Source organism: Geotrypetes seraphini, chromosome 8, assembly GCF_902459505.1.
Source record: "Geotrypetes seraphini chromosome 8, aGeoSer1.1, whole genome shotgun sequence".
In the NCBI taxonomy this organism is placed as follows: Eukaryota; Metazoa; Chordata; class Amphibia; order Gymnophiona; family Dermophiidae; genus Geotrypetes; species Geotrypetes seraphini.
Genome location: NC_047091.1, coordinates 131,235,359 through 131,248,570, shown reverse-complemented (window position 1 = coordinate 131,248,570; position 13,212 = coordinate 131,235,359).

Below are 13,212 nucleotides of genomic sequence, written 5' to 3'. Positions count from 1 at the left end.
GTGGACTTTTTCTTAGCCTAGATTTGAATACTGCCAAAGATGGAGCTTGGCTACTGACTCAGTCTGTTTCAGGTATATGGTGCAGCAAGATAGAAGGGACAGAGCCTGGATTTGGCAGTAGAGGAGATGGGTACAAATAAGAGAGTCTTACTCAATGAACTGAGGCCCAGATTCTCAAAAGTTTAATGCTGTCACTAAACTGTTTTCTGACGGTTTAGCCTGCATGCATTTTAGCAGCAGATTATCAAAATGGCTTATTTCTGTTTTTAGCGAGGTTTCTAGCAGTCTCCGACACTGCCATGCAATGGGCTCTTCAACATTAAAATGAGCACTCTGATGGATTCTTAAAACTCATCGAGCCATTTTCTAACAGCGGTGTCAGCTTTTGGTGACAAACATCAGTGACTGGCCCAGGGGTTCCAGTACAGTGACAGCACTGTTTTAAACCCCGGCATGGTAGTGTAGGAGACTGCCAGAAAAGCTGTTTTGAGAAGCGACTCTCCCCCAGCAGCGGGAGAGATGCCCATTTTCTCCCACTGCCACACAACCCCCCCCCCCTCCATGCAGTAGGAGAGATGCCCATTCTCTCCTGCTGCCACATAACACCCTCTCCTACAGCGGGAGAGATGCCCTCTCTCTCCTACTGCCAAGCGAACCACCCTATGTGAGGGGTCTTAAACAACCTGGGCCAACCAGAGTCTCAGGCACTTACCTGGATGCATCAGGAAGGGGCCTGAGGCTCTGATTGACTCAGACACCCCTTAGGAGAGCCCTTAGGTGTCCAGGCCAATTAGAGCCTTAGGCCCCTTCCAGTGCTTCCAGGGAGGGGCCTGAGGCTCTGATTGGCCCAGGTTGTTTAAGGAAGGGGCCTTAAACAACCTCGGCCAATCAGAGCCCCCAGGATGAACCGTGGAGGGGAAGGCCTATTTTGGAAGAGGCTGACCAAAGGGAGTAGGCATTCCTCTGGTCAGCCATCTAATTAAAGGTACAGGGAGAGGGGTCAGAGGTGGGGGCGGGGTTGTGATGCAGCGGGAGAGAATGCTGGGGGGCGGTTCGCTTGGCAGCGGGAGTGGGAGGACGTCTCTCCTGCTGCAAGGGAAGGGGTGTTGTGCATCTCTCCCGCTGTTGTGTTGTTATTTTTGTTTTTACTTTTTTTTCTGTGTATGTGCCTATCACTATCACCAGCAATGGACACATGCAAATTTAGCGAGTCTTCACTACTCTCTACCAACCTCATTTACATGAGTGGGGTTGTTGTTTGTTTGTTTTTTTGGGGGGGAGAATGACTCGCTTTTTTAAATTCACTACTAGAACAGCTGCAATAGCAGCCCGTCATTTTTTAATGTGATTTTATAAAAAATCTAGGCCTGAGTTCCAGTGAAGAGTATAAGGAGCGATACTGAGGAGCTGCAAAGTGAATGCACTTGTAAGTCAATAAGAGGAGCTTGAACTTTACACTTCCCCCTCCCCATTCACGGTTTCGGCAATCGCGATTTCACATATTCGTGATTTTTTGGGGAGGGGGAAAAAAGAACCCCCCCCAATAGTTTAGCATTCTCCCCCCCCCCCCGGTGTTCCGGCCTTACCTGGTGGTCTAGCGGGCTTTCGGGGCAGGAGCGATCTTCCTACACCCTGTGTAGATCGCCAATAGGAAATGGCTGTGGGGAGTTCCCGTCGTAGTCTCGAGAGACTACGGGAACTCACGGCAGCCATTTCATATTGGCGATCTGCATGGGGTAGGAGCGTAGGAAGATCGCTCCTGCCCCGAAAGCCCGCTAGACCACCAGGTAAGGCCGGGGGAAAGGCAGAAGGGAGGCGGGGGTGGGTCAGAGCCAGACCAGAAGATATTTGCGGTATTTCACCATTCGCGGTCCGGCTCTGCACCTACCTCCCGCGAATCCGGAGGGAGAAGTGTATGTGGAAATGGAGAGGGAACCAATGAAATGACTTCAGGAGAGGGGTAATGTGAGCACAGCCAAATAAGGACATTTTTCCTTTATTAGGTAGTTTTCCCTTAGAATACCAAACAAGAGGAAATTTTTATTTGGCAGGCTGACCATATTAGAAACATGATGGCAGATAATGGCCAAATGGCCCATCCAGTCTGCCCATCTGCAGTAACCCATTATATCTTCCTCTCTCTAAGAGATCCCATGTGCCTGTCCCATGCTTTCTTGAATGCAAAAGACAGTCTTTGTCTCTATCACCTCTACCGGGTTTTCAGTACAGGAAGAGACCTGAGCTGTGCCTGGGGCAGTGCAGCTGCTTCTCTCTCTCTTTCTTCCCCCCTCCCCTTGGAAGCTCTGGAAACACGTGAAACTCAGGGGTGGGGGGGAGATAGAGCCAATTTCAGCACAATGAGGTCTCACCAGAGTCTTACAGAGGCATCAATACCTCCTTTTTTCTACTGGCCATACCTCTCCCTATGCAACTTAACATCCTTTTAGCTTTCGCCTTCACCTTTTCAACCTGTTTGGCCACCTTAAGATCATCACATACAATCACACCCAAGTCCCGCTCTTCTGTCGTGCACTTAAGTTCTTCACCCCATAAACGGTATCGTTCCCTCGGGTTTGTGCAGCCCAAATGCAAGACCTTGCATTTCCTAGCATTAAATTTTAGCTGCCAAATTGCAGACCATTCTTCAAGCATGGGGTCAAATGCTGCCATTTTCTAAGGTGGCAGTACAGATGCAGGAGTGAGCGGGCATCATTCTTGTCTCTTGAGGATATAGTAGGAGGGTATTTAGGGTGTCAGGGTGGCTGCTCAACAGCAGGGTTATTGGCTTGAAGGTCAGGGATTGGGGATCCCACTAGACCAGGGGTAGGCAATTCCGGTCCTCGAGAGCCGGAGCCAGGTCAGGTTTTCAGGATATCCACAATGAATATGTATGAGATGGAGTTGCATGCACTGCCTCCTTGAGATGCAAATCTATTTCATGCATATTTATTGTGGATATCCTGAAAACCTGACCTGGCTCCGGCTCTCGAGGACCGGAATTGCGTGCCCCTGCACTAGACAACAGGACTATTTTTTTGGGGGGAGGGGTTCAGTGGATCATATGATCAGGGGTATTCAACTTAGAATGTGGGGTGATCCCACACATAGCAGCATTCTTTTTATGAATGTCTCTCTTCCTGTCGTTACAGAACCAATTCTTTCTCGCATACCAACAGAACCGGGAACATTTTACAATGAACTGCATATTACTGCCGCAGTGCGCAGGTTTGGGGGGGGTGGGGGGTTTGTATGATAGTGCATGCTTTAATTTATTCTTGATTAGTTTCCATATTTACATCATCAAAAACTGGAGACAAACAAGAAATATAATACAGCAACCAAAATAAATAGAGAAATAATCATTTATCGCCCACACCATTAAGGCAATTGTGATCCAAAAATTAGGAAAAAATAAATGCATCTCTCTTAATCAATATAAGGACATTGCAAGGACGCCCCGACACCCTTCCCCAGCCAGTCTACAGCGAACGTGTGGAATTTACACTATGACATTCATTTCTTCCCTAGCCCTTAGAAATTCCTCAAGCTGCTTCGGGTCAAAAAACTGAAATTGTCTGCTTTCATAAACAATATAACAATTACAAGGAAATCTTAACACTAAATTAGCAGAAATCGCCTGAACCCTAGCCCTAAGGGCCAGGAAGTCTTTCCTCCTTATCTGTGTATCTCTTGCCAAATCAGGAAACTCTTATTTTAGACCCTAGGAACTGGGAGTCCAAATGTCTAAAAGGAAAGCTTCAATACAGTATTGCAGTCTAGTTCAAAAGCAAAGGAAACCAGTAATGTAGCTCTTTCTAAGTCACCACTTCCAGAGAGGATTCCAAAAAGGCAGCGAGTCCCAAAGCTTCCTCTCTCCCAGCTGTGCCCTCAGGGCCAACAAAATTTCTTGGATCCTGCAGGTATTGAGCTCATGTGATAGGAGGGAGTGCATCCCCATAACTTCCACCAAGAATTTCTAAAACATGCCCAAAGCTGGGATTAATAGAGATTTAGGAAATTTTTTTAAAAAGTCTCAGGTTACATTGTCTCGATTGATTTTCATGGTATTCGAAACGTTTTGCAATATAGTTTCTATCTTTCACAACCACGGATTCCCAAGTCTCCACAGCCAGGACTCTAGCGCTCAAGGAATCCATTTCTTGTCGATGTTGAGTGGCAACCTGCCACTGCATCAGAGATATTTTTCAAATCAACAGTATTTTGTCTAACTTCTTTTAATAGAGAAGACAGTATGCCATTAATGGCATCCCACATTGATTCAAGAGTCATAGCGGCTGGTCTTAACATCTCCGGCTTGTCTGAAGCCAGAGTCAGAGGCTTAGCTTTCATAAGATTACTCACTGTTCCCTGACCCAAGGTTTTGGAGGCAGCTTGTATCAGTTGTTGCTTTTCCTCCGGAGTAAACTCCAAACTCCTCGCAGACCATTCCCTTGCCCGCAGAGGCTATCATCAGTGGCGTAGCAAGGGTGAGAGGCACCCAGGGCAGTGGTGCCCCTCCCCCACCCCCTGCATCCTGCCTGCCATGCACGCCCCCTGCTCCTTCCCTGCTCCTGCCTGCCACACGCATCCCCATTCCCTTCCCCCGTACCTCTAGTTGAAGTTGTTGCTTGTGGCGGTCAACAACGTGCACCTCACGACCCCATCAGCTCTCCCTATGATATCACTTCCCGTGCGTGGCCTCCAGAAGTGACATCAGTGAGAGAGCCGACGGGGTCGCAAAGAGCATGTTGTTGACCACCGCGAACAACAACTTCCACTAGAGGTATGGGGGAAGGGAAGGGGGGGGGAAGCTTGTGTGAAAAGGAGGAATGGGAAGAGACGGAGGGATGGAAAGGAGGAGGGGTGTCGGCACCTCCTTCAACATGGTGCCCAAGGCAGGCCACTCAGCTCGCCCTCCCCATCTTACTATGCCACTGGCTATCATCCTGTACAGGTTCCCCTGCGGAACCCTGGTCTGCTGGTGAACTTTCACCCGTGCGTGGAAGAGCCATTCATTCTATAAGGCTTACAGATGCCCCATTCAAACTGCTGCCCGAAGCTAGAATTCCAGGCATGACCGAAGAAGAAGATGTCACCGGTCTCACTGGAACCCGGAAGTAGTCAAGAGTAGGCTATCGCATTCCCGGAGTGGATAGTGCCACCGGGGGAAGCTCCTGCACTTTTCCTCTCCTCTTCCCCATCGAAAAAGTGAAAGGGAAGCAAGGTATGGCAGGCTAAACTCAAACAAAACACTAAGCACCGCTCGTACGCCATTGCAATTTAGCCTATTCAGCACGCCTCTATAGAGTGACCTTTTGGTGCGGTCCTTTCACCACCACGCTATTTTGGATTCCCCCCCCCCCCCCATAGTGCATGCTTTTTAGTGCAGCAGTAATTTGCACATTCATTGATCATACCATGATGGTAAATTTGTATTAGAAGCCATGTGGTCAGAAGATCTAAAGTGTGTCTTTCCGCATTGACCCCAGAACCTGCGCATGACACTAAATCCCATCATTTGATAGAATGGAGAGAGACCTCTTTCTTTCCACAGAGTAGGATAAAATAAAAAAACAAACATATATTTCAAGAAAACCAGCTGCATATAGTCCTCTAGAACAGTGGTTCCCAACCCTGTCCTGGGGGACCACCAGGCCAGTCGGGTTTTCAGGATAGCCCAGGGATCTCAAAGTCCCTCCTGGAGGGCCGCAATCCAGTCGGGTTTTCAGGATTTCCCCAATGAATGTGCATTGAAAGCAATGCATGTACATAGATCTCATGCATATTAATTGGTGAAATCCTGAAAACCCAACTGGATTGCGGCCCTCAAGGAGGGACTTTGAGATCCCTGGGATAGCCCTAATGAACATGCATGAGAGCGATCTGCATATAATGGAGTTGCAGGCATGCAAATCTGCTCCATGCATATTCATTAGGGCTATCCTGAAAACCCGACTGGCCTGGTGGTCCCCCACTGCTCTAGAACACTGGTTCCCAACCCTGTCCTGGGGGACCACCAGGCCAGTCGGGTTTTCAGGATAGCCCTAATGAATATGCATGAGAGCAATCTGCATATAATGGAGTTGCCAGGCATGCAAATCTGTTCCATGCATATTAATTAGGGCTATCCTGAAAACCCAACTGGCCTGGTGGTCCCCCACTGCTCTAGAACACTGGTTCCCAACCCTGTCCTGGTGGACCACCAGGCCAATCGGGTTTTCAGGCTAGCCCTAATGAATATGCATGAGAGAGATTTGCATATAATTGAAGTGATAGGCATGCAAATCTGCTCCATGCATATTCATTAGGTCTAGCCTGAAAACCCGATTGCCTGGTGGTCCTCCAGGTCAGGGTTGGGAACCACTGCTCTAGAATATACATACATATCAAGTTGTATAGGAAGATCGTGTTTCATTAAGCAGAGGTGATAATACAGCTAGCAAGACTCTCTGAAAGCACAACACAACAGATTACTACATTATGTAATGCTTTAACTGATAATAACTGATAACCTCCCTATCTATACACCCATTACAGTATACAAAAATAAACTGAACATGGCTTTCCCTGACCACAGATCCCTCCCACTTTGGCATATGGTCTATGTTATCTTTATCATTGTCAATGATGTATTCACCCTTAAATCTTTGTAGAGGACTAAGCAGAAAATATTTTATACTGTATAGGAATACAGAGACCAGTTAGCTTAATTGTTAGGGTTCAGTGTACATTTGTATTGATTAAAAAAAAAAATAATTTACAATACATTAGAACTTGTAAAAATAGGCTTGGGGAAATCCACTGCTTATTCCTAGGATAAGCAGCATAAAATCTGTTTTACTACTTGGGATCTAGTTGGGTACTTGGGACCTGGGTTGGCCACAGTTGGAAACAGGATACTGGGCTTGATGGACCTTCGGTCTGTCCCAGTATAGCAACTCTTATGTTCTTAATTCATAGCTTAAATTGATTTAGGGCATGCTAACAAAGCACATGCATGTTTAACAAATGCACATTTCCTTCTATAAAGATAAATAAACAAAACGATCTATGTATTTTGAAGGAGCAAGACAGAGTCATAGAGAACTTATGATTAATACGGTCTAAGCCAGTGTTCCTCAACTCGGTGCTGGAGTACCCCCTTGCCAGTCAGGTTTTCAGGATATCCACAATGAATATGAATAAACTTGATTTGCATATACTGTCTCCATTACATGCAAATTTCTGTCATGCATATTCATTGTGGAACGGGGGTACTCCAGCACCGAGTCGAGAAACACTGGTCTAAGCTATCTGCAATATGGCCGTAAGGGAGTCTGGATCCCCACCCTCATGCCACAGTCACAGTGCACAGTCGGTCGTGGTCATGGCCCAGCCCTCCACCTGCAGAAAGCTGGCGATTTACTGCCACTGCACAGAGCTCAGCAGTGGTGTAGCAACTTGGGTGAGAGGCAGCCAGGGTGGTGGGGACCCCCCCCCCTCCCGTTCTTTCTCTGATCCCGCCTGCCGCGCACCCCCCCTGCTCCTTGTTCTGGAGTCATACGGTAACCCTATTCAGAGGTGCACGTTCTGTACAGGGTTGAGGGCACTTTTTCATTGCTTGGAGTCAAGAAAAAAACAACAAAAAACAGGCTGGTGAGATCCGGCTTAGAGGAAGCGTATGAGTATAGGTGTGCATATCTGAACATAAAAGCAAGCGAGGGGGGGGGGGGGAGAAGGAAAGAGTACTCCCAGAGGCGTGATCTCTGTGCAGGGTTAAGAGTGCACTTTTGGGCCAAATGGTCTTGTTCTGGCTCTGGACCATGAGACCAAATATCCTGTCCATGCAGTTCTTGTGCCCAAGGCCTTAAGTCAAGTCATATACCTGTAGGTGACCCATTTATAAAAATAGGAGCAATGGGATAGTTTCTTGTTTACTTCTGGATAGGTCTAATGATTAACTGCTATAATATCAGAGCAATTGCCTGCTTCATCTGCAACACACGTGAACCTACCTTAGCTCCAAGCGCCTTCTGAGCTTCTGAATTCCAAAATAGCTTGGCTATGTTCAGGCTTTCTCCTTCTTTGGCTATGAAACACAGGAAAAAGCATCCTGCCAGGACATTTGTTATTATAAACAGTATAAAACTGTCAAGAAATCCAACAAACTCACCAACCCTAGACTAGAAAGGAAGAAAGGAGACAGAACAGCAGAACCAGTAGCAGCCCAGTTCTGGGAGACTGGATGCCAGGTTTTAAAACGACAAGAGATTTCCAGTTAGCTACTTTCATGTCTCACATTAGACAAGGGCTATTCTCCACATGTTCCATCTTCGGGCTAAGCATCTGGTAGGGACACACTACAGGAAGAACTTTGATCTTTCACAATTGCTATGGTTGGAGATGATACATCTGTCCTGCTTTTATCACTCCAAGCAAAGCTTATACCGTATCTCAGGAAGTGCAGGCTCTGGAAAAGGCTTTCACTGGACATTATGTGCATTACTTACACATGGCATTTATTCCTTTCCATTCCATTTATTTCTTGCCAAGTGTTCTCCCAGAAAACTGCCCAGTTACACGCTACAATTAAAATAGAATCACCAAAAATAAAACAATATAAACCCATTAATACAGAAACCATTAATATATAACCAATATAACCAAAATATATAAATATATAACCAATATAAAACCATTAATACAGAAATTTTAAAATAAATAAAACCCCTCACCTTTCATCATTATACTTAAAAAAAAAAAACCCCACAAAAAAACACCCCAATGCGGAAAGTGATAGAGACTTCTAAAAGATTATTTACCCCCACACAGGAATACATAGAGCTATATCCACCACTTCTTTTATGACCCTTCCTCTTCCTTCACTCCTTCTGGAGAAATGGACAATAACCTCTATAGACTCCAGACGTTTCTCCATTTTCCTGGAAGTCAGCACGAAGACATTGTATTTTAACACTCGATTTCAGCTAAATTGGTATTTTGAGGAAAACCTGTATGGCAGTTTCATCACGGGTGGCTTTTTCAGAGTGTAACAATACATGAGGGGCATTCAGGCCCAGAGAGAGTGCTGGTTTTTGCCTTCACACTTTCTGTCTCCATTTCACTCTGCCACAATCTTCTCTGGGATTATTGATGACACCACAACCTTCACAAGAGTAATCAAGCAGATGCATCAGTCTCAGGGTTTTGCCTTATCTAATTACAGGCTCTCTTATTTAAAAAAATCTTTTAGGAAGCGATCAGCTACAGAGTTTTTATGATTTGGTGTAAAACTGAAGCTTTGGACCTGCCTGTGATAAATGAAATACGAAAAGTAGATATCAAGATAGAATCATTAATGTCATTTTTCTAAAATGTGACTGGAAAATTTTTTTAAAATGAGAAGAACTTTTGTATTTGTTATAACTCAATTTATTCCATGATCTGTTTTTCCAATTTTTTTTTTAAACCCAACCAACTTTCATTATGAAAATGAAATGTCCACTGAAGAATTGTCTCCATTCTCTAGTCTAGACGAGTCCAGCAGGAGGCACAATAGCGACACCTTATGGCCAGGCACAACACGCACATCTGCAAGGTTCTTAACGTCTATGTTATATATCGTAATAAGCTGTGCTAAATTTCAGAGCACAATGTTCTAAGACGTGCTGAGAAACCTTTTACACCCGATGCAGTTAACTAATGGCAAATGATTGCAGCGTTAAAAACTACAAAACGGGGGGGGGGGGGGGTGGAGAAGGCACACTGCCGGTAAAATGCGCCATTTTCTGCATTTCCTGTCAGTGCACAAACCATTCCCCAATCGGCCTCTCTCACTCGAACTTTTGCTCATTTGAAAAATCTGCCACCTATGAGTTTCATGGCGTGTCCTCTTGTTTTATGCAACTATCTGAAACGGTAAAACGACTGTTCCCCTATTTACCGGCTTCATAGCACTCATGATTTTTCAGCGCTCTGCTATTACTATTAATCATTTTTATAGCGCTGGCCGTACGCAGCGCTGTACATCAAAACACAGAAGAATCAGTCCCTGCTCAAAAGCGGTTACAATATCACATGTCCTCTCAGCTGCCTTAAAAAAAAAAAAAATGGGGTGATTAGACCTTCAAGGTGTGGTCATACCAGGGCTGAGAATGACATTCTTTTCCTACTAATTAATGATATTTGCTGGTATTTCCTAATACTGAACTCCTTCTATGCGATTTGCTTTGCACTTGTAACATTAAACTTCATTTCCCATTTAGATGCCCAGTTCACCAGACTGCCAAGATCCTCCTGCAACTCCTAATCAACTTTTGTTTTAAATACGGTGAATAATTTTGTGTCATCTGCAAATCTGATCTTGCTCATTGTTCTTTCTTTCCAGATCATTTATAAACATATTAACAAGCACCAGTCTCAGTACACAGTCCTAGGGCACTGCACTATTCACATTTCTCCACCGAGAAAAACGATCATACATTACATTACATTACGGATTTCTATTCCGTCTATACCTTGCAGTTCAGTCCTACTCTGTTCTCTAATCTTTTAACCAATTACCAACCCAGAGTAGGATATTTCCTCTAACCCCATGACTAATTTCTTCAGGAGTCTTAACATAGTAACATAGTAGATGACGGCAGATAAAGACCCGAATAGTCCATCCAGTCTGCCCAACCTGATTCAATTTAAATTTATTTATTTTTTTTTCTTCTTAGCTATTTCTGGGCAAGAATCCAAAGCTTTACCCGGTACTATGCTTGGGTTCCAACTGCAGAAATCTCTGTTAAGACTTACTCCAGCCCATCTACACCCTCCCAGCCATTTAAGCCCTCCCCTGCCCATCCTCCACCAAACGGCCATACACAGACACAGACCGTACAAGTCTGCCCAGTAACTGGCCTTAGTTCAATATTTAATATTATTTTCTGATTCTAAATCTTCTGTGTTCATCCCACGCTTCTTTGAACTCAGTCACAGTTTTACTCTCCACCACCTCTCTCGGGAGCGCATTCCAGGCATCCACCACCCTCTCCGTAAAGTAGAATTTCCTAACATTGCCCCTGAATCTACCACCCCTCAACCTCAAATTATGTCCTCTGGTTTTACCATTTTCCTTTCTCAGGAAAATATTTTGTTCTACGTTAATACCCTTTAAGTATTTGAATGTCTGAATCATATCTCCCCTGTCTCTCCTTTCCTCTAGTCTAGGGTATACATATTCAGGGCTTCCAGTCTCTCCTCGTACGTCTTCTGGCGCAAGCCTCCTATCATTTTCGTCGCCCTCCTCTGGACCGCCTCAAGTCTTCTTACGTCTTTCGCCAGATACGGTCTCCAAAACTGAACACAATACTCCAAGTGGGGCCTCACCAATGACCTGTACAGGGGCATCAACACCTTCTTCCTTCTACTGACTACGCCTCTCTTTATACAGCCCAGAATCCTTCTGGCAGCAGCCACTGCCTTGTCACACTGTTTTTTCGCCTTTAGATCTTCGGACACTATCACCCCAAGGTCCCTCTCCCCGTCCGTGCATATCAGCTTCTCTCCTCCAGCATATACGGTTCCTTCCTATTATTAATCCCCAAATGCATTACTCTGCATTTCTTTGCATTGAATTTTAGTTGCCAGGCATTAGACCATTCCTCTAACTTTTGCAGATCCTTTTTTCATATTCTCCACTCCCTCTTCGGTGTCTACTCTGTTACAAATCTTGGTATCATCTGCAAAAAGGCACACTTTTCCTTCTAACCCTTCAGCAATGTCACTTACATACATATTGAACAGGATTGGCCCCAGCACCGAACCCTGAGGGACTCCACTAGTCACCTTTCCTTCCTTCGAGCGACTTCCATTAACCACCACCCTCTGGCGTCTGTCCGACAGCCAGTTTCTGACCCAGTTCACCACTTTGGGTCCTAACTTCAGCCCTTCAAGTTTGTTCAACAGCCTCCTATGAGGAACTGTATCAAAGGCTTTGCTGAAATCCAAGTAAATTACATCTAGCATATGTCCTCGATCCAGCTCTCTGGTTACCCAATCAAAAAATTCAATCAGGTTAATTTGGCACGATTTACCTTTTGTAAAGCCATGTTGCCTCGGATCCTGTAACCCATTAGATTCAAGGAAATACACTATCCTTTCTTTCAGCAACACTTCCATTATTTTTCCAACAACTGAAGTGAGGCTCACCGGCCTGTAGTTTCCTGCTTCATCCCTGTGACCACTTTTATGAATAGGGACCACATCCGCTCTCCTCCAATCCCCAGGAATCACTCCCGTCTCCAGAGATTTGTTGAACAAGTCTTTAATAGGACTCGCCAGAACCTCTCTGAGCTCCCTTAGTATCCTGGGATGGATCCCGTCTGGTCCCATCGCTTTGTCCACCTTCAGTTTTTCAAGTTGCTCATAAACACCGTGAACGGCGCAGAATCTACTCCATTTTCTCGTGTAACTTTGCCAGACAATCTCGGTCCTTCTCCAGGATTTTCTTCTGTGAACACAGAACAGAAATATTTGTTTAGCACATTTGCTTTCTCCTCATCACTCTCCACATATTTGTTCCCAGCATCTTTTAGCCTAGCAATTCCATTTTTTATCTTCCTCCTTTCACTAATATATCTGAAATAATTTTTATCTCCCTGTTTTACATTTTTAGCCATTTGTTCTTCCGCCTGTGCCTTCGCCAAACGTATCTCTCTCTTGGCTTCTTTCAGTTTCACCCTGTAGTCCTTTCTGCTCTCCTCTTCTTGGTTTTTTTTATATTTCATGAACGCCAACTCTTTCGCCTTTATTTTCTCAGCCACTAGGTTGGAGAACCATATCGGCTTCCTTTTTCTCTTGTTTTTATTGATTTTCTTCACATAAAGGTCCGTAGCCATTTTTATCGCTCCTTTCAGCTTAGACCACTGTCTTTCCACTTCTCTTATGTCCTCCCATCCTAACAGCTCTTTCTTCAGGTACTTTCCCATTGCATTAAAGTCCATACGTTTGAAATCTAGGACTTTAAGTATCGTGCGGCCGCTCTCCACTTTAGCCGTTATATCAAACCAAACCGTTTGATGATTGCTACTACCCAGGTGAGCACCCACTCAAACATTAGAGATACTCTCTCCATTTGTGAGGACCAGATCCAATATCGCTTTTTCCCTTGTAGGTTCCGTCACCATTTGTCTGAGCAGAGCCTCTTGAAAGGCATCCACAATCTCCCTACTTCTTTCCGATTCCGCA